Source organism: Macaca mulatta, chromosome 3 (genome assembly GCF_049350105.2).
Source record: "Macaca mulatta isolate MMU2019108-1 chromosome 3, T2T-MMU8v2.0, whole genome shotgun sequence".
Lineage (NCBI taxonomy): Eukaryota > Metazoa > Chordata > Mammalia > Primates > Cercopithecidae > Macaca > Macaca mulatta.
Window position 1 is genome coordinate 180,708,032 of NC_133408.1, and position 24,604 is coordinate 180,732,635.

Below are 24,604 nucleotides of genomic sequence, written 5' to 3' on the forward strand. Positions count from 1 at the left end.
TCTATCCAGATCACTAAAACTTTCTCCATATCAGCAATTAGGCTGTTCTGCTTGCTTGCTTTTTTTAAATTAACAGAAACGAGGTCTCACTATGATGGCCAGGCTGGTCTCGAACTCCTAGCTTCAAGTGATCCTCCCACCTTGGCCTCTTAAAGTGCTAGGATTACAGGCATGAGCATGTTTTGCTTTCTTATCGTTCATGTATTCGCTGGAGTAGCACTTGTAGTTTCCTTGCAAAACTTTGCCTTTACATTTACAACCTGGCTGTCTGGCACAAAAGGAATAGCTTTTTGACACGCCTTCTTCACTAAGCTTAATCATTTCTAACTTTTGATTTCAAGAGACATGTGACTCTTGGTTTCACTTGAATACTTAGAGGCCATTGTAGGGTTATTAATTGGCCTAACTTCAACATTGTTGTGTCTCAGGGCATGGGGAGGCTGGAGAAGAGTTGGGGAAACAGCCAGCCAGTGGAGCAGTGAGAACACACACATCATTTACTGATTAAGTTCACTGCCTTACATGGGTGTGGTTTGTGGCACCCCAAAACAATTACAATAGTATCATGGAAGATCACAGAACACCAAAACGGATAAAATTTGAAATATTTCAAGAATTACTAAAAGGTGACACAGAGACACAAAGTGAGCATGTGCTGTTGGAAAAATGGTGCCAACAGACTTGCTTGATGTAGGGTTGCCACCAATCTTCAATTTGTTAAAAACAAACAAAAAAACACATCTGTACAGTACAATAAAATGAAACATAATAAAACAAAGTATGCCTATTATTCTACATATAATTCCTGCAATGCTTTACAGTTGTTATACAAAGAAAAAAAATGCCTACAATCCTCTCTATTGGGTGGCAAAAACCAAAATTACTTTTGCACCAACCTAATATTTAAAATGAAAGCAATTTATAGGTCCAAACCTGTGAGTCGCTTTAGCCAACTTTGAGATCATCTCAAATGAGAAATAAAATGAGAAATAACTATTATTTCTTTATCAAAGTATCTTTTTTTTTTTTTTTTTTTTGAGATGGAGTCTTGCTCTGTCGCACAGGCTGGAGGGCAGAGGTGTGATCTCGGCTCACTGCAACCTCTGCCTCCCAGGGGTTCAAGCAATTCTCCTGTCTCAGTCGCCTGAGTAGCTGGGACTACAGGCGTATGCCACCACGCCCAGCTAAGTTTTGTATTTTTAGTAGAGACTGGGTTTCACCATGTTGGTTAGGCTGGTCTCAAACTCCAGACCTTAGGTGATCTACCTGCCTCAGCCTCCCAAAGTGCTGGGATTACAGGCATGAGCCACAGCACCTGGCTCTAAGTATCTGTCTTTAGAAAGGACCTATCTTTGGCTGGGCGCAGTGACTCACACTTGTAATCCCAGCACTTTGGGAGTCCGAGGCGGGTGGATCACCTGAGGTCAGGAGTTCGAGACCAACCTGCCCAACATGGAGAAACCCTGTCTCTACTAAAAATACAAAATTAGCCGGACATGGTGGTGCATGCCTGTAATCCCAGCTACTCAGGAGGCTGAGGCAGGAGAACTGTTTGAACCCAGGAGGTGGAGGCTGCAGTAAGCCGAGATTGCGCCACTGCTCTCCAGCTAGGAAACAAGAGCAAAACTCCATCTCAAAAAAAAAAAAAAAAAAAAAAAGGACCTATCTTCTTCAAAAAAAGAGTATCAAAAGGATAATTTTCTTATGGCTTTCTGCTATGAATACCAAAGCAGTCAGTTGATCTTCTTATCTCTTGGCAAACATTCTGCACTGGGATCTTGAGGATTCTTTCACTGGCTTACTATCTTTAATGTAGTTAATATTTTTCAACCTTGGAACATGGAATCACTCCCAAGATGCTCTACCTTGTCTTATCTCACTGGATCCTATTTAGTCACACCATATGACACCACATGTTCTCCCCACAGGGCAATTTTGTTTTTCCTCTATGGTACCTTTATTTATTTTTCCAGTTAGCCATGTAAGCTTTCTCAGGCTTGGCCTTTAATCTGTAGTATACATCTTTTTAAGGCTTCTAAAAATGTGTTTTCAAGAATCTCTAGTTAATTAATATTATTCATTTAGTAAATGTGAGGCACTTTTGCAGTGCCAGACACATAAAACTCTACCCTATCCGTAAATCATCTACACTGTAATATAGAGCTACTTATTTAAAATATTCTAAGCCCACCTTTTCTGTTCCTTTTTCTAAAGATGAATAACCATACAACAGATCATTCTGGCTTTCTGCCTTCTGATACACTGAATGGTGAATATGTCCTTGAATGACGATTGTTATATCCTGATTTATCCACAGACCTCTCTGCTCACTAACTGAAACTAACCCGAGTATGTATATGCTGTGTATATAAAATAAAAAGAATTACCATTTTATGGATCGTCTCTGTTCTGGTCACTTATTAATCAGGTCATATACATTAGTTCATTAAATCATTACACCACAGTAAGATAAAATGTATTCCATGTTACACATAAATAATGGTAAGGTTTAGCAAGATAAGTAATCTTCCCAGCTTCATACCAAAGAGGAATTTGAATCAAGTTCTATTTCCTACAGCAATCAGAAATAAGACGGTATTTCCAACAAAGGTTTCAACCAAACCACAACTTAAAGAAAGAACGGGCATCTACAGTAGACTTTGATAACAAAATCTGGTGCTTGCTTCAGCAGCACATATACTAAAATTGGAATAATACAGAGAAGATTAGCACGGCCCTTGCCTAAGGATGACATGTAAATTCATGAAGCACTCCATATTTTTAAAAATTAAAAAATTTTTAAATTAAAAATTTTTTTAAAAAATCAGATTCAACCAACAAACTCATTATATAAAAAGAATTGTAGTTTTTGGAAATATGGAGAAAACCACACTCCTAATTTTTAGAACGTAAGTGTTTAACGGAGACATAAGATATCTTTCACTTCTCTAGAAGCCCCCAATTTAAATAAGATCCCCATTACAGGGATTCTCATTTTGGTTTCACAATCTCTGTGTGTGTGTGTGTGTGTATAAACATAATTTTATTTTTTTTTGAGATAGGGTCTCACTCTGTAGCCCAGGCAAGAATGCAGTGCATGACCATGGCTCCCCACAATCTCAAACTCTGGGCTGGGCTCAAGTGGTTCTCTCACCTCAGCCTCCCAAGTAACCAGGACTACAGGCACACACCATCATGCCTGGCTAATTTTTAAATTTTTTGTAGAGACAGGGTCTTGCTATGTTGGATCTTCCTGCATTGGCCTCCCAAAGTGTTGGGATTACAGGTGTTAGCCACCACACTTGGCCCTTTTATATTCTTAAAAATTATGGAGGACCCTAGAAAGCTTTTATCTATGTAGTTTATTGCTATCAGTATTTACCACATTAAAAATTATAACCAAGAAATGTTTAAAATTCACTTTAAAATGACAAGAAAACTAATTAACAAAAGTGATCTATTTTTTAATGAAAAAAATAACCACATTTTCCAAAACATCAAAAAACAATGAGAAGGCAAAGTGGCCTATTCATTTTTATTTATTTATTTATTTTGAGACACAGTCTTGCTCTTGTCACCTAGGCTGGAGTGCAATGGCACGATCTCAGCTCACTCCAACCTCCACCTCCTGAGTTTAAGCGATTCTCCTGCCTCTGAGCCTTCCGATTACAGGGAGGGATTACAGGCGTGTGCCACCACACCTGGCTACCGTATTTTTGGTAGAGACAGGGTTTCATCATGTTGGCCAGGCTGGTCTTGAACTCCTGACCTCAAGTGATCTGTCCACCTCGGACTCCCAGAGTGCTGGGATTACAGGTGTGAGCCACCGTGCCCGGCCCCAAAGTGGCTGTTTTTAAATTTTTTTTTTTTTTTGCCAATTTCTTTAACGTCTGTCTTAACAAAAGATACCTGGATTCTCCCACCTTCTGTATTCAATTTGTTGCAATATCATAAATCCTATTACTACTATATACTCACGAGAACGAAAATGAAAAGGCAAATAGTATCTTAGTAGGATTATGAAAATAATTTTGACCTCAAGGGCCTTATTAGGGTTTCAGAAACCTGCAGGCACCCTTTACTATCCCTTCATACCTCTTATTAACATTTAGTTACATATTTGTGCCCAGATTTCCTTCAAGGTCTGTGTTAGAATGTAGATTCCACAAATGTGGCAACTGTGTCTATTTTCACATGTGGATATGTCCATAATGTCTACACATAGTGCCTGGCACATAATCGGTTACGCAGAAATCTACTGAATAATATACTATAATGTGATATTAATAAGAACTACTATGGTTAAAAGAAGATAAATGGGCAGTATCAATCTGGAGGCAAATTTGGAAGGCTTCATTCATATTTGATCTGGATCCTAAACAATGAGTAGGGTTTTGTTAAGTGTGTGGGGGAGTAAGAGTATTCTAGCCATAGTAAACAATCATCAGTGGCATCAGGGTACAGGGCATGTTCATGATACTCACTGCAATAGTTTGGTATGGTTATAGCATAGGTGAGTAAGAGTTTGGGAGAGGATAAAGATAATAAGAGTAGGCTGAAAAATCTTCAACAGAGTTTGGATTTTATTTTAGAGACAAGGACCAAATGTCCTTAAACACCCATTGTTTCAGTTCCTCACACCACCCTTTATTAGATGGGCTTAGATAAGTTTATTCTAAATCTTATTCTGCTCATACTTTCTTCACAGGGTAATGGTAATAGCCTATGACATAATCACTTCATGTGTTACCTTGTTTACCGTCATGACTCTAGTTAAAATTATCATCCTTTCTCTCTGACCTACTACTTAAAAAGGAATTCTAACTGGTTTCCTCACTTCTTTTGCTCTAACTCCCATTCTAGTCTCATCCACTCTGTAGTCAGAGTAGAATCTGTAAAACACATAACTGATTCACAACACTTCCCTTCCTTAAACCCTTTAATGGCTCCCCAGTCACTCAGAATAAAACCTCAACTTCTTAGTATAGAGTGCAAGATGTGAAAAGATCTCATCCCAGCCTACCTCCGGCCTCATCAGGCACTATTCACTCTATGCCATACTCAATAAGCTTCCACAATTTCAGAAGCAGAGCAGAGCCTTCACACATGCTATTCCTTCTTCCTGGAACACTCTTTGCCTAGCACTTTTCTAAACTAAGCACAGCTTCTTCAGATAGTTTAAATCTAACTTTCTCAAAGAAGTCTCTCCTCATCACCCTCCTGCCAATCTATATTTGATCCTCATTGAGCTCTCACATCACCCCGTATTTTTTCTTTTGGCACATAACACAATTCAGAATTCGTGTGTGTGTGTACATACGTACTTTTTTAAATAATTTGTTTAATGAACATCTGATTGCAGAGACCACATCTAAGCCCAGGACATAAGTAATTTTTAATGTAGTTTTTATTGTTATAAATGGCTTTTGTTCTGATTAGACATTATATTTCAGGATGTTTAATCTGGCAATAATGTTTATGTTAACCAACAAGCCAGAGAGGTACTGGAGGCAGGGAATCCCATTAAAAGCATGCTACAATTATAGGCAAGAAGTAATGAGAGTCTGAACTACTGCTGAGGAATACTCTCACAACAACCCTGTAAGGTAGCAAGGAGGAAGCCATGGTTTTGAGTAAATGACCATTTCAAAACAGAAAGTTTGAAAACTTTGTATAATAATTCAGCTACAAGTTGAGACAACCAGGTAAGTAAGCAGGCTGCTGAGAGAATCTGTAGTTCCAACTCCACAAGTAAATCAACACAATTCCAACACTGGTGTGGCACAAAAGAAGCCCCTACAGTCAATGTAATTATGCCTAGTGGCTAGTTAACTGAAAAGGTCAGTTAAATCAGGGAATCATAAGCAATGGTAAACACTGACCTTAAACATTTTAACTTAAAACTGTAAAATGAACATTCATTCTCTAATCTTTGATATAGGACCAACAGTCTTCCTTTAAATATGATTCACACCTAATCTGACCACAAATATTTTTTGAAATGGAGAACATCAGTTAACCTGATGACTTGGTTAGGTGGAGGTCAGTTCAGAGAGCTAAAATTACTTTTCCCTTTTCAGTAATATGGCTGCAGTGACACAAATTGAACAGTAAGTTACAATGTGATGGCCAAACAAGTCATTTACAAAATAGGTATGCACATACACCTGAAGGCCCATAGGAAAACTCTTTGTTGGGGATATAGGTAGGCTACATTATTTAGTTAACGTGTTCATCTAGAAAATTAGAAAAAGTAAGCATTTAATATTTATTTTTTGAGATGTAGGGTTTCACTCTGTACCCAGGCTGGAGTGCAGTGGTGTGATCACAGCTCATTACAGGCTCAAACTTTTGGGCTCAAGCAATCCTCCCACCTTGGCCTCCCAAGTAGCTGGGACTACAGATGCATGCCACCATGCTTGTTTAATTTTTTTTTTTTTTTTTGAGACAGAGTCTCGCTGTGTCACCCAGGCTACAGTGCTGTGGCATGATCTCGGCTCACTGCAACCTCCTGGGTTCAAGCGATTCTCCTGCCTCAGCCTCCCAAGTAGCTGGGACTACAGGCGCATGCCACCACGCCTGGCTAATTTTTTATATTTTTAGTAGAGATGGTGTTTCACTGTGTTTAGCCAGGATGGTCTCGATCTCCTGACCTTGTGATCCGTCCACCTCGGCCTCCCAAAGTGCTGGGATGACAGCCATGAGCCACTGTGCCTGGCCTCGGCATTTAATATGGCACCTATTTACATAGGCACCCTAACTTAGGGTTAGTATCAGAGATGTGACACATGCAGTCAAGAGGTCTGCTGAAGACTGGGCATTCCATATGGCAGAACACTTGACAGGGGCTCTCCTCTTGCATTTATCTCATTGTGACATACTATGACTCCCATATATTGATTTAAGTAAATGTATGGATTATGTTACCAAGCTTAAACTAAACCTTATATAATGGATAAGTGACTTAAAAGAATTCCTACAAACAGACCTTAAACTTCATAATGAAGAAAACATTATTGCTGCTAGAGGGAAAAAAAAATCAAAGTTAACACTTACCCTACTCTAGTACAAGCTGTTTGTCATCCATAATACAGGATAAAAACAATGATCTAGCGGGCACGGTGGCTCACACCTGTAATCCCAGCACTCTGGGAGGCTGAGGCGGGCAGATCACCTGAGGTCGGGAGTTTGAGACCAGCCTGACGAACATGGAGAAACCCTGTCTCTACTAAAAGTACAAAATTAGCAGGGTGTGGTGGTGGGCACCTGTAATTTCAGCTACTCAGGGGGCTGTGGCAGGAGAATCGCTTGAACTCGGGAGGTGGAGGTTGCAGAGAGCCAAGATTGCGCCATTGCACTCTAGCCTGGGCAATAAGAGCAAAACTCTGTCTTTAAAAAAAAAAAAAGAAAAGAAAACAAAAACAAAAACAATGATCTAATCTAGTGGTTCTTAACCAGAAGCAATTTTGCCCCTCAAGACATTTGGAAATGTCTCATGGCATTTTTAATGTTTCTACTGGGGGGTACTACTGGCATCTTGTGAGCAGAGGCCAGGGAAGCTGCTAAACATCCTACCATGCATAGTATTATTGCCCCACCCAAAATGCCACTTTTACAGTGGCCCTCCATACCTGCAAGTTCTGCATCCTAGGATTCACCCAACTGCAGATCAAAACCCCACAAGCAAGAATCATATCCATTACAAAACATCAACAGCACCAATGTTGAGAAACCCTAATCTAATAATCTCTGACAAGAAACTGGCTTTAAAAAAATTATCCAGGTTACTTAATCTCTGACAAGAAACTGGCTATTTTAAAAAAATTATCCAGGTTACTTAAAATATGAATTTGTATACACTATTATAACAAAGCTTGGCCTAATGGTATGTTATAACTTGAAACACTAGCTAAAGACCAAAACACCCTTCATAATTTTAAACTTGTATCATTTTTAGCTTAGCGTTAAAAAAATTCATTTAACAAGTTCATATTTTATAAAGTATTACCATTTTCTTCAGTGGTACACATATAGCGTAAATAAAACAGATATGTACCAGGGGTAATGTGGTCAATTTTTTCTTTTAATGATACAGCACAAAATTTTTAAGTCTGGAGACTACTGACTCAAATAACTGAAGCTAATAGATACCAGTGTATTAATACAAGCAAGTTTATGAAAATTCTAATTTAAAATCCTAACTAAAAGAAAAAAGATATGAAGAAGAAAAAGAACCTAGTAAAGAAATGTTTTATTTTCTAGGACTACCACAGCCCAGGGTACTAAGGAGATTCAAGACAGTAATCCAAATTCAAACCATCAGTCAAAAGTCAGTGAGGACTGCCAAAAGGTATAAGGAGAGCAACATGAGCTGTCAACTGTGGTTAATAATCTCATGAAAATACAAGGTTGGACGTTATACGATAGGAAGCAGGGGGCTCTTAGCATATGAGTTAACAGCATGGACTCTAGAGTCACAATGTCTGAGTCCAAGTCCCAAATCTTCCACTCAAGCAATGTGCCCTTAGGCAAGCTGCATAACCTTTCTAAACCTATTTCCACTACAAAATGGGAATTACAGTATCTAACTCTTAGGGTTGTGGTGAAGATTTATGGTCAGGCATAGTAGTTAAGAGTACAGACTTTAAGAATTCCAGCTCTTCGCCGGGCGCGGTGGCTCAAGCCTGTAATCCCAGCACTTTGGGAGGCCGAGACGGGCGGATCATGAGGTCAGGAGATCGAGACCATCCTGGCTAACACGGTGAAACCCCGTCTCTACTAAAAATACAAAAAATTAGCCAGGCGTTGTGGTGCATGCCTGTAGTCCCAGCTACTCGGAGGCTGAGGCAGGAGAATGGCGTGAACCCAGGAGGCGGAGCTTGCAGTGAGCCAAGATGGTGCCACTGCACTCCAGCCTGGGCGACAGAGCAAGACTCTGTCTCAAAAAAAAAAAAAAAAGAATTCCAGCTCTTGTCACTTAGCTTTGTAACCTTAGGCAAATTACTTAACCCCCAAGTGTCAGTTTCTTGACATATCCCTATTATTTGAATGATACAAACTTCATGGATTTGACCAGAGAATCAAATGGAATCCTCAGTGCCTAGCACAAAGTAAATAATAAACTGAAATAATAAATGAATTAAGTATCCAGTTCATTATTTTTAATCATAAAATTAAGTGGCACATTATCATTATAAAACTTTTTTGGGGATAATCTCTGTAGTTCTACAATGACTATCTTTTAAACACCTAATGATAGATATTCTTCTGTCAGCCAATAAATATTTACCAAATCTCTACTACGTGCTCAGGTTCATACCAAGAGTTGAGGATACAGTGGTGAGCAAGACTGACACATTCCTATAGCCCTCAGAGAACTCACATACTCCATTTTTTTTCTAAGCTAAAAATCCCTACTTCTTTCACTGTTCTTCAATGACTTAGTAACTTCTCACTCTTAAGTTTACTGACTTCCCAAAATGCTACATATCAGTGTCTCACTAAATGACATTTCAATCTTGACTTCAGATTAAAAATCACCTTGGAAGCTTTTAAAAATCCAGATGCCAAGGCCTCACTCTCAAAAACCAGAACCTCTGAGGAAGGGCCCCAGCCATCTGTACCTTCTGAAGTTCTCCAGGTACTTCTGATGTGCAGGCAAGGTCAAAACCCAAATAAAACACTACTTTAACATCTGTCATCCATACCTGAACAAAAGGAAGCATATTTTAATTTTCTATTATGGGAGTAAAATGAGATTATTTCCCACAATTGCACAAGATTATTAATGCAATCTAAGCAACAGTTTTTTAAGAGTCATACCACAATTCTGATTTAAAAGTACAACTTAATTTATTAATGTATTCATGTAACATGCATTTTTTAAAAGACTAATTATATATCATGTACCAAGGATACAAAATGTCTTTGCCCTCAAAGATTTGAACTCGCAGTACAGTGGAGGTATATAGTTATAGACTCCTACACTACAAAGTGGTTACTTCAAATAATCAAGATGTGCCTAAAATACTATGAGAGTACCACGCATAGAAAATGAGAGGGTGTAGGGTAGAGGGGAAAACAAAAGTACTTAGAGAAAGCTTCTGGAAAAGATAACCAGGACTAAATTCTAAAGGATGAGTAAAAGTGATGAGTTCAGTTTTCTCCAAAGGAGTATACAGTCATCCCTCCATATCCACAAGGGATTGGTTCCAGGACTCTCCCCTACAATACAATGATCCTTGGATACTGAAGTCTCTTATATAAAAAGGGAGGGATTTGTATATAACTTACTCTACATATACTTTAATCATCTCTAGATTACTTATAATGATGAATACAATGTAAATGTTATATAAATAGTTGTTATACTGTATTATCTTGTATTTGTATTACTTTTTACTGTTTTCCTAATACTTTTGATCCACAGTTGTGTGAATTCTAGGATGCAGAACTTGCAGATATGGAGGGCCACTGTAAAAGTGGCATTTAGAGTGGGGCAATTCTTTGCTGTGTAGGACTTTTAGTGCATTGTGTTCCTTGATCTGTGGGCATTAAATCCCAAATAGCATCCTCCAGTCATGACAACCAAAATATTTCCAGATGCCTCTCGGCAGGGCAAGTTATCAATCACCTCAGAAACCAATGGAAAAAAAAAATTGGGTGGTGGGGAGAAGATGAAGGAAGAGAGCATTCTAGGACAAAGGGCCAGAAAACAACAGGAAAAATCCTGAAAAATGCAAGGGTTTGATTGGTATTAAACAGCATTTCCCTAAAATGTTTCAAAGAATATTAGCATATACTACACACAAGCAATGTTCCATAGCCAAGGAAGTTTATACAATTCTAATTTAGACAAAGTTAAGGCCAGGTGCAGCGGCTCATGCTGTAATCCCAGCACTTTCGGAGGCCAAGGCAGGTGGATCATTTGACGTCAGGAGTTCAAGACCAGCCTGTCCAACATGGTGAAACCCCATCTCTACTAAAAATATTTTAAAACAATTAGTCGGGTGTGATGGCACGCACCTGTAATCCCAACTACTTGGAAGGCTGAGGCAAGAGAATTGCTTGAGCCCAGGAGGTGGAGGTTGCAGTGAGCCGAGATTGTTCCACTGCACTCCAGCCTAGATGACAGAGCAAGACTGTGTGTGAAATAAATAAATAAATAAACAAACAAACAAAGGTAAGTTTCTTTACTACAGTTCTTCTCAACTATTACTATGCTAATATCCAACTATGAAATCCCAAAAGGGGACCTATATAATATAGTACAGGGTATCACCTGCTTGCCAAATCAATTCAGATACTTTTTAGATGAATCCTTTAACATGTGAAATACAGAAATCAAACAAGATTTAGATAACACAGTTTCCCCCCTCATTTGAGCTTAGAAACTCAACAGGTTAGACGAGGAACATTTAAAATTTCCCAAAATCGTAAACTATGGAAACCATCTTTGGGAGAACACTTTGAATATTCAGTATCCACAATATAAACTTTAGGAAATACTGTGCTAGAGCATTTAGTACACAGCAAGGATGGTTGATAGACGTGGGTAGGGGCAGAGAGGTAGGAAAGGGCAAGATCACAGAGGACCTGAAATATGACATTTTACGAGTTCTTTTCTGGTTTAGATTTTGTTTTTAAAGTGAAACACAGACCTCCCTGTCTTTACTTCCCCACCGCGAAATGATCAAGGGAACAAAACAATACATGAGATCACATCACATAAAATAAAAGCAGTTACACTTTGCTAGAGGAGAGAACTGATAATTTTTAATTTTAAATTTATGTTGGGAACCAGTTCCTTTTTGAGAATAACTATTGAACATAAGATATAAAAGGTTAAAAGCTAAAGGCAGCTGAGCAGAATAAGTTAAAAATCAAATCATCAAACAGGAATTTATCTGATGTCCAACTTCACTATAAACCTTACCCATCTCCTGCCTGGATGGAGTCTTCATCCTGACTGAATGATGGGCTTGGCCCAAAATGGCAGGAAGGGGGAAAAAGACATTAAAAATGGAGGAGTGATGTATTCCCAGGGTAGAGAACACAACAGATTTGGTGAACGAGCTTTCTGAGACAAGATGTCTGAGAAAAAGGTTATGCCTGCTTGGGCTTATTCTCCCTGCTGTTCCCCATAACTTTTTTTTTTTTTTTTTTTTTTTTTGAGACGGATTCTTGCTCTGTCACCCAGGCTGGAGGGCAGTGGCACGATCTCGGCTCACCGCAAGCTCTGCCTCCGGGGTTCATGCCGTTCTCCTGCCTCAGCCTCCCGAGTAGCTGGGACTACAGGCGCCCACCACCGCGCCCGGCTAATTTTTTGTATTTTTAGTAGAGACGGGGTTTCACCATGTTAGCCAGGGTGGTCACGATCTCCTGACCTCGTGATCTGCCCACCTCGGCCTCCCAAAGTGCTGGGATTACAGGCGTGAACCACTACGCCCGACCCCCATAACATTCTTAAGCAAAGAGCAACCTCAAATAGAAATACTCTGCTCAAAGACAACAAGGATGACTAATAAAAAGAAACAACCCAGCAAAGGGCCTGTGAGGAGAAATGTTAACAATCCCACCCCTCCACACCACCAATAAAACAGAGCAGGGGATGACAGAAAAAACATAATAGGCAAAGACAGATAAACACCAAAAGTCAGTCAAGGAAACAAAAGAACTGTCTGATATATCCCCATCTATCACTAACAAATGCATTTTAGGGGGGAAAAAATGACTGAAAAAACTAAATTGAAGAACAGATGAAATGGAAGATGAGGCAGGAGACAGTGGCTCACTCCCGTAATCCCAGCACTTTGGGAGGCCAAGGTGAATTTGAGACCAGTCTGGCCAACATGATGAAACCCTGCCTCTACAAAAAAACACAAAAAATTAGCCAGGTGTGGTAGCACATGCCTGTAGTCCCAGCTAACCGAGAGGCCAAGATGGGAGGATGGCTTAAGCCCAGGAGGCAGAGGTTGCAGTGAGCCAAGATCACAACACTGCACTCCAGCCTGGGTGACAGACCCAGACCCTGTCTCAAAAAAAAGAGGAAATGAAAAGTCAGCTAGCAGGGTTCAAGAAAGAAATGGAAGGTAATAAAAAGACCACTTCAGAAATGAAGGCCACAGTGGAAACAGAAAGAAATGGCTGAAGAAGAAAAAAGGAAGCCATCCTTCAGAAAAAACAGAACTACCTGACAGAAAAATCGAGCTAATGAAAACATCAATAAAAGAGCAGAATCGGAAATCAAGAAGTCATAGTTTTAAAGAATTACAGGTGAATATTAATCCCATTGAAACATGTAACTCTGAGACTTAAGGATAAAGTAAAAAATAATGCATTTGTTTCATTGACAAGGTTTATATCCCACATGAAGGGATGGAAAAAAATTTTTGTTAATGGTAGCTGGGGCAAGGGAGGTATAAGTGCACTGGTTTTCTTATCTTTATTAGCAAGGAGTTAAAATAATCCTGAGTATTTTCACAAATCAAGAAATGGATATTAAATCTATGAAGGTAGTAAGAGAATAAGACTTATGAACCATCAAAAACGATCAGATGGGAAACACACACATATCCATAAGAGACAAAGCCCCCAAAGAAAAATATAATCAATAATGTGGAAGAACTGCCTTATCAACAAAATATAAATGAGATAAGCTCATCTATTTAAAAAATTTTAAAAAGAAACTTGGCTCACAAACCAAAGCCCTGAACAAATGCTGTATATAACATCTACATCTAAAACTCACTCAGAAAAGTTGAAAACAAAAAGATGGGCCCAGAGGTTACTTAAAGCCTAACGAACTTACTTTCAAGAAACACTTTCTTTGGTCTGATATAAAAACTGGCCAAAATCACAGAAAACTCTAGAAAACGAAGCAGCTCTTGATACCGAAACTATGGAACAGCTCAGAGAGCTATAGACTAAGCTCACTTATAAACACAGAGGACAGGAGAAATAAAGATGTCTGTTATCATTACAATTATCAAATCTTACATGGGAGGCCCTAGCCAGTGCTTTAGAATAAGGGGTGGGGGGAAGACAAATGAAGATAGGAAAATAAAAAGATAAAACAATCATTATTTGTACTTATGAGTGTTACTTAACAATCCAGGACAATCCATTGATAAACTTAAGTAATAAATGTTCTGTTAACAATCAGATATAACATCTATGTACTAAAGAGTCAACAGATTTCCCATATACCACCACCAATAAGAAAATTTAAATTTTAATTGATAAGTGTACATATTTACAGAGTACACATACTGATGTTTAATACACAGTAACTAACATATCCATCATCTCAAACATTTGTCATTTCTTTGTGTTAGGAACATTCAATATCCTCCTCCTAGCTATATGAAACTATGTATTATTAACTATAGTTATCCTATGCTACTACAGAACACTAGAACTTATTCCTTTATCTAGTTGTAATTTTGTATCAATTAATAAATCTTCCCAGAGCTTCCACTCTACCCCTACTACTCCCAGCCCGAGTATCCTCTGTTTTGCTTTTCACTTCTATGAAATCAACTCTTTTAGGCCAGGCGCGGTGGCTCAAGCCTGTAATCCCAGCACTTTGGGAGGCCGGGACGGGCGGATCACGAGGTCAGGAGATCGAGACCATCCTGGCTAACACGGTGAAACCCCGTCTCTACTAAAAAATACAAAAAACTAGCCAGGCGAGGTGGTGGGCGCCTGTAGTCCCAGCTACTCGGGAGGCTGAGGCAGGAGAATGGCGTGAACCCGGGAGGCGGAGCTTGCAGTGAGCTGAGATCCAGCCACTGCACTCCAGCCTGGGCGACAGAGCGAGACCCCGTCTCAAAAAAAAAAAAAAAAAAAAAAAAAGAAATCAACTCTTTTTAGCTTCCACATAAGACTGAGAACATGCAGGGTTTAACTTTCTTTTGCTGGCTTATTTCACTTAACATGATGTCCTCCAGTTTCAATCATGTTGCTGCAAATGACAGGATTTTTTCCTTTTTATGGCCGAATAGCATTCCCTTGGATAAATAACCACATTTTCTTTACCCACTCTTCTGTTGCTGAACACCTAAGCTGATTCCATATCTTGGCTACTGTGAATAGTGCGCTGCAATAGACATGGGGATGCAGATGTCTCTTCAATGTACTGACTTCCTTTTCTCTGGGTAAATGGCCAGTAGTGGGATTGCTAGATCACAGGTAACTAACTCTAATATTTGTAGTTTTCTGAGGAACCTCCATACTGTTCTCCATAGTGGCTGTATTAGTTTACATTCCCAGAAAAAGAGCGTGCAAGAGTTCTCTTTCCTCTGTATCTTCACCAGCATTTTTAATTTTTTGTCTTCTATATAACAGCCATTCTAACTGGGGTGAGAAGATACCTCATTGTGGTTTTGATTTGCATTCCCCCAAGTTTTCCTCTAACAGTTTTATAGCAGCCATCCTAACTGGGGCCAGATGATACCACACTGTGGTTTCATCTTGTACTTTTGGGTCTTACAGGTAGGTCTTTGATCCATTTTGAGTTGATTTTTGTATAGGGTGAGAGGTGGGGTTCTAGTTTCATTCTTCTGTATATGAATATCCAGTAAAAAAATATATATGTTTCTAAACATCTCATTCACAATAGCACTAAAAGATTCTCACAAATAAAACCAACCCTCTACATCCAAAAGGATGAAAACATTATGTAGAAAACTACAAACCTTTTTTAAGGAAAAAAAAACAGAGCTGGGAGTGGGGGCTCATGCCTATAATCCCAACACGTTGGGAGGCTGAGGCGGGCAGATTACCTGAGGTCAGAAGTTTGAGACCAGCCTGGCCAACATGGTGAAATCCTGTCTCTACTAAAAATACAAACACGTGGGCCAGGTGCGGTGGCTCACTCCTGTAATCCCAGCACTTTGGGAGGCCGAGGCAGGTGGATCACCTGAGGTCAGGAGTTTGAGACCAGCCTGACCAATATGGTGAAACTTCGTCTCTACTAAAAATACAAAAATAAGCCAGGCATGGTGGTGTGCACCTATAGCCCCAGCTACTAGGGAGGCTGACAGGAGAACTGCTTGAACCTGGGAGGCAGAGGTTGCAAGAAGCCAAGATTGTGCCACTGCACTCCAGCCTGGGTGACAGAGCGAGAGTCCATCTAAAAAAAAAAAAAAAAAGGAAAAAAAAGAGACCTAGACAAATTAAGATAAAAACCATGTTCAGGAACTGGAAAACTCAACATTGTGATTATAAATCTCTAATATACATGTCCCTATAGTAACATATAAACTTAATGCAATCACAATGAAAATCCCAATAGTACTTTTTACAGAATTTGACAACCTAATTCTTTTTTTTAACCAAATACCTAGACTTCAAGGACACTGACAATCTAATTCTTCTAATGGTCACATGGAAGAGTGAATGAGCATATGTTTGCACCAAATAAACAAAAGAGACTGGGATTACCAAAACCAAAGATATAAAGTAGTAATGTGGACAAACAGTTATAGACAAGCAGGTTAAGAAATAGCCCAGAATTTGGTTCATGGGAATCTGGTAGAAACGAGAGGTTGCTTTACAAATAAGTGAGAAAAAGACAGTGCACATACGTACAAATGGTGTTGGGAAAATAATTTCCCCCAAGATATCTTCATGTAACAAATACTAGACTGCTTAAATACCTAAACAAAATTTTTTAAATTTATGAGAAGACAATATAGAGAATATGCTTTTAACTCTGAATAAGAAAGATTTCTTTTTTTTTTTTTTGAGACAGAGTCTCACTCTGTCGCCAGGCTGGAGTGCAGTGGCACTATCTTGGCTCACTGCAACCTCTGCTTCTCAGGTTCAAGCAATTCTCCTGCCTCAGTCTAACCAGTAGCTGGGACTACAGGCGCACATCACCACATCCAGCTACTTTTTGTATTTTTAGTAGAGACGGGGTTTCACCATGTTGGCCAGGATGGTCTCAATCTCTTGACCTCGTGATCTGCCCGCGTTGGCCTCCCAAAGTGCTGGGATTACAGGCGTGAGCCACTGCCCCTGGCCAGGAAAGATTTCATAAATAAATAAATGAATAAATGAAAAGACTGCTAAATCTGACCACATAAACAGTAACAACAACAAACTTCTTTGTAAGGAAAGGCTAGGGCAGGAACAGCGTCTCAAGTCTGTAATTCCACACTTTGGGAGGCCAAGGCAGGAGGATCACTTGAAGCCAGGAGTTCGAGACCTGCCTGCGCAACATAGTGAGACTCCATCTCTACAAAAAAAAAATTTTTTTTTGAGATTAGTTGAGCACAGTGGTGTGCATTTGTCCCAGCTACTTAGGAGGCTGAGGCTGGAAGACTACTTGAGCCGAGGAGGCTGCAGTGAGCTATGATTACACTACTGCACTCCAGCCTGGGCCTCAACAGAGTGGGAAGCCTGCCTCTTAAGTAAATAAATAAATAAATAAAAATAAAAATAAAAATAAAAAAGGACTAGAAGGAAGTATTTGACATATGATGGATAAAGAAGACTATCCATAACAGAACACCTAAAAATAAGTTTAAAACAAATAGCATAATCTACAAATGGCATGTCTACAAACAATTTAAGAAAAAACCCAAAGGCTAACACACAAAAATATACTCAACCTCACTAGTAATCAGAGATGAAAATTAAAATGAGATAAACTTTCCCTTTTTTATTATAAAACTACGTAGAGAAGCATTTGCAAAACATCGTTCCATTAAAGCACAACTGTAAAGCAAACCCCACAACCCAAGGTAAGAAACGGCATTGCCAATTATCTTAAAAGTCTCCCATTTGTCCTTCCTCTATCACATCCACTTTCTCTCCTCCCTGAGGTAGTCACTATCACTCACTCTTGTCATCATGATTCCCTTAATTTTTCTTATAATTCTAGTATCTCTACTTACAACTCTAGTACCTATATTTGTATTCCTAAACAATACAGTTAACTACATTTGTTTTTTAAACTGTTTATGAATAGAATCATGTTGCATGTAATCTTTTGTGACTTGGTTCTAAGGTATGACTAATATATTTGTGAGATTCATACATATTGATGCAGGAGCTGTCTGTAGTGTGGTTTTTTTTTCTCAGCTATTTGAACTAGTTTTTTGTTTCATAAGTAAACACACAATGGTATCTACTGCACTACTGAGGAAACTTGAACTTTTTTTCTATCTTGGGGTTAATATGAATAATGCTGTTCTGAGCATTCTTATATACATGCTTCCTACTTCACATATTCACACATTTCTCTATGTCTAAGGCAATGGCTGACTCTCAAAGTATGATTTCTGGACAAGCAGCACCAACATCCCGACCACCCTCCCCCATTCCCCAGCCCGCTCCCTGCAGTAACTTGTTAAAAATGCAATGCAAACTATCAGGCTCCACCCCATTCCTACTTAATCAGAAACTCTAAGGGTGGCCCCAACAGTTGGGTTTAACAAGTCTTCCAGATGACTCTGATGCACACTCAAGAACCATTAGTCCAGGGTAAACGCCTAAGAGTGAGTGGTATTGCTGGTTATAGGATATCCTATTATTTTCCAAAGGATTTTCCCCCAATTTACATTCCCATCCATCAGTGGAAGAAAGTTCAGACTGCTCCATAGCCTCACCAATGCTTAATATTGTCAGATGTTTTCATTTCTGCCAATCTACTTTATATGGCATGGTCTCTCACTGTAGTTTTAATTTCTATTCTCCTAATTGTTAACAAGATTAAGGATCATTTCATATGTTTATCAATCATTTAATTTTTTTTTTTTTTTAATTCAAATGCCAGCTCAGGATTTTTTACCCTTTTTTCAATTTGGTGTTCTTTGTCTTAGTAATCCATAGGAATTCTTCATGCATTATTTTTCATACCAGTTCATTCTTTATATGTTGTAGTAGGTAGCCTCTAAAATGGCTCCCAATGATCCTCACCTCCTGGTATTTGTGCCTTGTACAAACTCCCCATGAATGTGAGCTGGAGTTACTGCCTTGCTTCTAACAAAAAGAATATGGCAGAAGTGATGGGGTGCCGCTTCCAAGACTGAAATACTGTGGTTTCCATCTTGGGTGTTCTCTCTTACTCTCTTCTAGAAAGCTACCGGCTGTGAGGTGACCCTATGAAGAGGCCCATGTGAATAAATTTGAAAGTGGATTTTCTGAGGCCTGCTACATCCACATGATAGAGCACTAAGCAGTCAAGCCTTCAAATGACTGCAGCCATTGACTGATTACAGCCTCAAGGCCCTAAGCCAGAACCATCCAACTAAGCCACTCTCAGATTCCTGACCCACAGAACTGTGAGATAAATGTTATTGCATACTGCTAAGTCTTAGGTAATCACACAACAATAGATAACTAATAGTGTGTGTTATACATATCTTCTATTCCTTGCCTTGTCTTTTCAGTGTCTTAATGGCGCTTAATGAATAGAAGTTTCTATTTTCAATGTAGTCAAATCTGTCCATTTTTTATGGCTAGTGTTTTGAGTTTTAAGAAATCCTTCTCTGCCTTAAATAATGGCCCTTTATTTTTCTAAAAGCTTTCAAGGTTGCCCCTTTTGTATTTACTCTTTAACCTACAAGAAATTGATTTTTATGCATAACAGATGGGGAAGTCTAGCTTCATTTATTTAATATGGTAGGCATTGTTCCAGCAAGTGTATCCTTTCTCAACTAATCTGCCATAGAGCAGGTAGGTGTCCATCCACCTACCCCTATGTAAGAAAATTCATCTACATTATTTAGTATTACCTGCCATTTTGTTATTCAGCTCCTCTTTTTGTTGCTATTTTTTGTTTGCTTGTTTGTTTTTAAGACTGAGTCTTGCTCTGTCGCCCAGGCTAGACGGCAATGGCACAATCTCGGCTCACTGCAACCTTCACCTCTTGGATTCAAGTGATTTTGGGGCCTCAACCTCCTGAGTACCTGGGATTACAGGCGTGCACCACCACAGCCAACTAATTTTGGTAGTTTTAGTAGAGACGGGGTTTCACCATGTTGGCCAGGTTGGTCTCAAACTCCTGGCCTCAAGTGACCCACCCACCTTGGCCTCCCAAAGTGCTGAGATTACAGGCATGAGCCACTGCGCCTGGGTCCCTTTTCTTTTTATAAGTCCCTCAGACACTCCACAGGCTGGGCCTAAAAACCCATGCCTGTCAGACCCTCAAGGTCATCCTCCCTCTCTCCTCAGTCAGGTAACTGCTCTATGGACAGCACTCAGCAGTAGATTCTCCTCTACCTTTCTAACAAAGCCATAGTCCAACTGACACAAATATTAAAGATTATAAGCAAAGCCTATTTCTAAGCTTCCTATGTCAAAAGAAGTTAATAGCAATTAACGAAAGTTTGCATGAAAAAATATGATCAAGAAAAATTTTAAATACAAATATCATATAATAAAATTAGTGTTGTAAGTTTGTTTGTTGGTAGTCCCAGTACTTACCTGTATTTCAGGAAGTGTTCTATTCAAAACCCTAGATATCACTACAAGTGGATCTGAATGCGAGCTTTGGGTGGGAGCCAGATCTCACATTCACCAAGGTAATAACCAAGATGAGCAGTGCCTACCATATAGCATTCAAAATTTGCCAAATAGAAAAAGGAATTAAAGAAGTCTTTCTACCTTACTGTTTTTAAAGTATATTTTGGCTATTCTTGCCTCTTTAAAACTTCCATGGAAATTGCTGAATCAGGTTGTTAGGTTCCATAGAAAAACCTACAGGAATGTGCATTTGGATTTCAATAAATCCACTATCAATTTGAGAAATACTAACATTTTTAACATACTCAGTCTTTCAATCCACACTCAGTACATGGTGTGTACTATTTATATAGGTGGTCTGTCTCTAAATAAGGTTTAATTACTCTTCTTTATAAAGATTTTGTACATCTTAAGTATTTAAAATTTAGTTTAAGTATCTCCTTTCCTAGGAAATCTGTCTTCCATCCCCTAAAAGCATATTGAATTGTGCTCCTTTTCTGTGACTCTTCTGCATCTGGGGCACACTTTCATCACAGTACATGGTCCTTAATTCTTTATTTATTTATCTGCTTCTACCACTAAACTGTAAGCTCCTTGAAGACAGACTATCATTCATTTCTATATCCCAGTGCCTAGCATACAACTCAGCACAAAGGTGCTAAATAATTATTTTTTATGCTTAAAAGGAATGAGTAAATTTAACCAATGACTGTAAAGTATAAACTGTATAGGCATGCTTCATTTTATTGTGCTTTGCTTTACTGCTCTGAGCAGATAATGGTTTTTGTTTGTTTTTTACAAACTGAAGGTTGGTGGTAACCCAGCATCAAGCAAGTCTGTTGGCACCATTTTTCCAACAGCATATGCTCACTTCACGTCTCTGTCACATTTCAGTAATTCTCACAGTATTTCAAACTTTTGCAACATTATGATGTCTATTTTGGTGTTTTATGACCTGCGATGTTACTATTGTAATTGTTTTGGGGTGCCACAAACCACACCCGTATAAGGCAGTGAACTTATTCAATGAATGTTGTGTGTGTTCTCACTGCTTCACTGACCAGCTATTGTCCTACCCCTTCTTGGGCCTCCTATTCCCTGAGACACAATATCGAAATTAGGCCAATTAAAAACCCTACAATGACTTCTAAGTGTTCAAGTGAAACCAAGAGTCACATGTCTCTCTTGAGATCAAAAGCTAGAAATGATTAAGCTTAGTGAAGAAGGCATGTTGAAAGGTAGGCCTCTTGTACCAAACAGCCAGATTGTAAATGCAAAGGCAGAGTTTTTGGAGGAAACTGCAAGTACTACCCCAGTGAATACATGAATGATAAGAAAGCAGGCCAGGCACTACGGCTTATGCTTGTAATCCCAGCACTTTCAGTGGCCAAGGTGGGAGGATTGCTTGAGGCCAGGAGTTTGCGATCAGCCTAGCCAACACAGTGAGACCCTCTAAGAATTAAAAGAAAAATAGTTTAAGCAAGCAAAACAACCTAATTGCTAATATAAAGAAAGTTTTAGTGATCTGGATAGAAGATCAAACCAGCCACAACATTTCCCTAAGTCAATGCTTGGCTTCAAAGCTTCAAAGGACAGGATGACTCTTGTTAGAGGCTAATGCAGCTGGTGACTTTAAGTTGAAGCCAATGCTCATTTATCATTCCAAAAATCCTAGGGCCCTTCGGAATTCTGCAAAATTTACTGTCTGTGCTCTGTAAGTGGAACAATGAAGCCTGGATGACAGCACATTCTTTTACAGCATAGCTTGCTGAATATTTTAAGCCCACTGTTGAGACCCACTGCTCAGAAGAAAAGATTCCTTCTAACACATTACTACTCACTGACAATGAACCTGGTCACCCAAGAGCTCTGATGGAGAGGTACAGGAAGATTAATGTTTTCTCACCTGCTAACACATAAATTTTGCAACCCATGGATCAAGAAGTAATTCTGACTTTCAACACTTCATTTAAGAAGTGCCTTTCATTAGGCTATAGCTGCCACAGGTATCGTTATTACTCTGATGGATCTGGGTAACATTAATTGAAAGCCTTCTGCAAAGAATTCACCTTTCTCGATGCCATTAAGAACATCTGTAATTCATGGGAGGAGGTCAAACTGGCAACATTAACAGGAGTTTGGAAGAAGTTGATTCTAACCCTCATGGATGACTTTGAGTTCAAAACTTCAATGGAGGAAGGAACTGCAGGTATGGTAGAAGCAGCAAGAGAACTACAATTAGTAGTGGAACCTAAAGATGTGACTGAATTGCTATAATATCATGATGAAATTTGAACAAATGGGAAGTTACTTCTTATGGATGAGTAAAAAAAGTGGTTTCTTGACATGAACTCTACTCTTGCTGAAGATGCTGTGGGCAAGCACTGTTAAAATGACAGCAAAGGATTTAGAATATTACATAGAATTAGTTGATGAAGCACTGGCAGATTTGAGAGCACTGACTTCAATTTTAAAAGTAGTTCTACTGTGGTTTAAATGCTACCAGACAGCATCACCTGGTACAGAGAAATCTTTTGTGCAAAGAAGTCAATTGATGCCACAAACCTCACTGTTGTCTTAAGAAACTGGCATTGCCATCCTATCCTTCAGTAACCACCAGGGATGAGCCAGCAGCCATCAACATTGAGGCAAGACCATCCACAGCAAAACAATTATGACTCATGGAGTGAACAAATGATTGTGAATTTCCCAGTAGATCTAGAAGATTAATGAAACTCCAACTCAGTTATTTTTTTTTTCAATCAAGAATCTTTCATAGGTGGTAGGTACTTCTTTTTTGGGGGGGTAGGGGAGGGGTGTCAAGAACCTTCATATCTAAAGACGTAACATTTGATTCTCTCACTTTCAATGGTCTAAGATACATTAAGTTGTGGAATTTGATCAATCAAAAATTTTTAATCATCCAGTTCAAGGTATTTTCCAACTTCCATTGTGATTTCTTCTTTAATGCATGGATTACTATGTTTTAGATGGTGTCTTGCTCTCTCGGATTGGAGTGCAATGGCATGATCTCGGCTCACTGCAACCTCTGCCTCCTGGGTTCAAGTGATTCTTCTGTCTCAGCCTCCCAAGTAGCTGGGACTACAGGCATGCACCACCACGCCCAGCTACTTTTTGTATTTTCAGTAGAGACACGGTTTCACCATGTTGGCCAGGCTGGCCTTAAACTCCAGACCTCGTGATTCGCCCACCTCGGCCTCCCAAAGTGCTGGGATTACACGTGTGAGCCACTGTGCCTGACCAGATTATTTCAAAGTATTAACAGTTGCTCAATTTCTAACATATGAAGCTTTAAAAATTACCCTGATAGAGATCTTTAATGAAAATGCATTATGGACAGAAAAAGATGCCTTTTTGGTTTCAATCCTTTGAAATTTGTTGAAACTTGTTTTACAACATCTTACTCAGTCAATTTCCCCCCCGCAAAGTCCTACATGCTTGAAAATAATGTGTAGCCTGCCACACTGCTGGGTAGAATGGGTTCTATACACCCACTGGGTTAAACTTGTTCATTGCGTTATACAAGTATTCTATATCCTAACTAACCTGTCTGCTTCTTATATCAGTTAGAGAGCTGTTTAAAAATACCCCATTCACAAGACTGTGAATTTGTCTATTTCTTGTAGTTTCGTTAACTTTTGCTATAAATATTCTAAGGCTATATTTCAGGTTATACTATATTACTAAGGCTATTAAATCTTCACAGTGAATCGGTCATTTTATCATTTGAAGTGACACTTCTGCCAATGTTTTCTGCCTTACTGTCCACTTTTGATATTAACTGTACCATACTGTCTCTTAGAATATGCATGGCACTTCTTATTGCAATAATTACGTTTGATCTTTATTCTTAGGTTTCAGATATATTTCTTATAAACACCATATAATTGAATTTTTTTGGAAATGCAGTGTAACAATCTTTGTCTTTTAACTGAATAATTTAATCCATTTTGTATTTAATGTTGCCGGTGATATGTTTAAATTTAAATCTACCCATCTTACTTTGTGCTATTTGTCCTACTGGTTCTTTCTTTTCTTCACTTCCTCGGGATTAATTTTTATTAATCATTTGTTCTCTTCTGTTGGTTTAGAAGGTAAAAGTCTGGTT

General features: G+C 39.0%; 1 protein-coding gene and 1 non-coding gene across 12 annotated transcripts in view; one reads left to right on the top strand and one right to left on the bottom strand.

Moving 5' to 3' along the window:
* The window catches only part of BRAF (B-Raf proto-oncogene, serine/threonine kinase), a 202,101-nt gene that overhangs the window by 156,546 nt on the left and 20,951 nt on the right, over nucleotides 1-24,604 (bottom strand). The window lies entirely within an intron of this gene.
* LOC114677323 (U6 spliceosomal RNA) lies at nucleotides 2,677-2,783 on the top strand. The gene has a single exon (XR_003728589.2). It is a non-coding gene; the product is annotated as a U6 spliceosomal RNA (small nuclear RNA).